At 41.1% G+C, this 2,931-nt stretch overlaps 1 long non-coding RNA gene across 1 annotated transcript; it reads right to left on the bottom strand.

Annotated features, from left to right (window-relative positions):
- Positions 1 to 933: 933 nt before the first annotated feature.
- On the bottom strand, positions 934 to 2,645 carry LOC141147818 (uncharacterized). Its single transcript, XR_012245153.1, has 3 exons — positions 2,512 to 2,645; positions 2,136 to 2,321; positions 934 to 2,052 (listed from the first exon to the last, which is right to left on the bottom strand). It is a non-coding gene; the product is annotated as an uncharacterized lncRNA (long non-coding RNA).
- Positions 2,646 to 2,931: the final 286 nt, after the last annotated feature.

Here is a 2,931-nt window from a genome sequence, read left to right on the forward strand (position 1 = left end):
TCCTGCGCTATATACACTATATTGTACATTACACTCCTCTTGCGCTATATACAATATATTGTACATTACACTCCTCCTGCGCTATATAGACTATATTGTACATTACACTCCTCCTGCGCTATATACACTATATTGTACATTATACTCCTCCTGCGCTATATACACTATATTGTACATTACACTCCTCCTGCGTTATATACACTATATTGTACATTACACTCCTCCTGCGCTATATACACTATATTGTACATTACAATCCTCCTGCACTATATACACTATATTGTACATTATACTCCTCCTGGGCTATATACACTATATTTTACATTACACTCCTCCTGCGCTATATACACTATATTGTACATTACACTCCTCCTGCGCTATATACACTATATTGTACATTACACTCCTCCTGCGCTATATACACTATATTGTACATTACACTCCTCCTGCGCTATATACACTATATTGTACATTACACTCCTCCTGCACTATATACACTCTATTGTACATTACACTCCTCCTGCGCTATATACACTATATTGTACATTACACTCCTCCTGCGCTATATACACTTTATTGTACATTACACTCCTCCTGCGCTATATACACTATATTGTACATTACACTCCTGCTGCGCTATATACACTATATTGTACATTACACTCCTCCTGCGCTATATACACTATATTGTACATTGCACAATCCTGCAGCCAACAAAGACCAGAGCCTGGTGGTCAAATTGACTGCGGGTTCTGGATTCAGGAGATATAAGGGATGCTATTAAAGTTCATGTGCGTGTAAAGGCGAGTGTCCCAATACTTTTGGCGAGATAGTATATATAATATGACAAGAAACATATAGGAAAATGGATACACTATAAAACACCAACCCCTTAGGTAAAGGAGAAGAAAACCACCCGTATTGGACAGCTTAATTTGTGGTGTATAATTACATAGATACATTGTAACAATAATCATGTACAGAACTTAGGCAGTGGAAATCATACGACATAACATGTAGCATATTTTTAAAACTCCAATATGAAATGCCCTACTGTCACTAGCGAAAAAAGCACCCACCCACCTCTTTGGATTGCTCTGACTCCACATCTATGATCAGCTAAGTAGACAAACCATACAGAAAACTGGAGCCCATAATGCCGCGTACACACGGTCGGACAGCCCGTCCGACAGACTTTCGAAGGACTTTTGGCGGACTTGCGGCAGACTTTCTAACGAACGGACTTAACTACATATGATCACACAAAAGTCCGACGGATTCGTACGTGATGACGTACAACCGGACTAAAATGAGGAAGTTGATAGCCAATAGCTGCCCTAGCGTGGGTTTTTGTCCGTCGGACTAGCATACAGACGAGCGGATTTCTGGGTCCGGCGGAGTTACGACGTAAAGATTTGAAGCATGTTCCAAATCTAAAGTCCGTCAGATTTGCGAATGGAAAAGTCCGCTGAAGGTCTAGTGAAGCCCACACACGATCGGATTGTCCGCCGGATTTAGTCCGTCGGCGTCCGCCGGACCAGTCCGGTCGAAAAGTCCAACCATGTGTACGCGGCATAAGTGTATAAAGAGTCCATGATGGAAACACGAGGTTTATTCAGGCAGACCCATACACCGGTGAGAGCGTCTCGACGCATTTCACGCGACAGCACTTACTCATATAGCATAAGATGACTCCTGTATCCTGGGTTGTGTTCCATTTTTAAACATCACTTTGTGTAAGTGACTGAAGAGACTTCTTTTCCAGGTTCTAAAAAAGAGAAAGTCGCCCTGGGACTTTAAATGAGGTGGTCACAGTTAGCCACCGAGTAACAAGAGTATTAGCAGTATAAATGTTTTTTAAAATCAATGTACATACATGGATAATATAGCATATTAGCTCAGCCAATGGATTTGCACATAATGAAGAGAATAAATAAAGTTGATACAAACGTTATACAATGCAATATATACAAATGCACACATCAGAAAACCCGACGCGCGTTTTGCGAGATCATTACTCGCTCATCAGGGGTGGATGCGGATGAGATGTATCTAAATAGACAAAAAGATGTGTCACAGTGGTAAATGTAAGAACAATGGCAGAATGGGCCAGAGCAAAAGGGCCCAATACTTACCAATGAACGAAACCAAAGTTTCCATCGCTGAACCCCCAAGTGGACGGCAGCAGCCAGATTATGGCACGGGAGCTGAGGGGAAGAAGACGGACACGGGTACCCCCAGGGTGGATGCCAGGCGGCAGACATGGCATAAGTGAAGGTGAATGGTCCTATTGTCTCAGTATGTAGCTTGATAGATATCAGCTGTAAACACATGTATATGTCTCAATGATTTGCCAAATTTAGTAAGATGAACATCACGTTATATAATGTAATAATATTTTTGTATGAGAGCGTGTGTACTCTAGCATAAGTATATGTGTCAAGCTTTACTAAAAAAGCAGAGGAGACAAAAGTTGTACAATTATTTGTATAGAAACATATGTGGACTAACCTGATCCAATAATGGAGCAGACATAGAGACCATGGGTAAGAAAGGAAATCCTGAAAAAATGTGTTTGTCTGGGAAAGAAAAAAAGGAAAAAGGTTGTGTGAAAAGCAGTGTTATAAAATGAAACAAAAAAGTGCAGGGAATGCAAATAAAGCACCAGGTGAGTGCTAGGGTGGGGAGCTGTTTGCATATCAAGGTAAATACACTTTCAGGTGTATCACTCACCTGGTATACACTCTCCCTGGCACTCCCCGCCCTAGCACTCACCTGGTGCTTTATTTGCATTCCCTGCACTTTTTTGTTTCATTTTATAACACTGCTTTTCACACAACCTTTTTCCTTTTTTCTTTCCCAGACAAACACATTTTTTCAGGATTTCCTTTCTTACCCATGGTCTCTATGTCTGCTCCATTATTGGATCAG

This window comes from Aquarana catesbeiana, linkage group LG06 (genome assembly GCF_042186555.1).
Source record: "Aquarana catesbeiana isolate 2022-GZ linkage group LG06, ASM4218655v1, whole genome shotgun sequence".
Classification (NCBI taxonomy): Eukaryota; Metazoa; Chordata; class Amphibia; order Anura; family Ranidae; genus Aquarana; species Aquarana catesbeiana.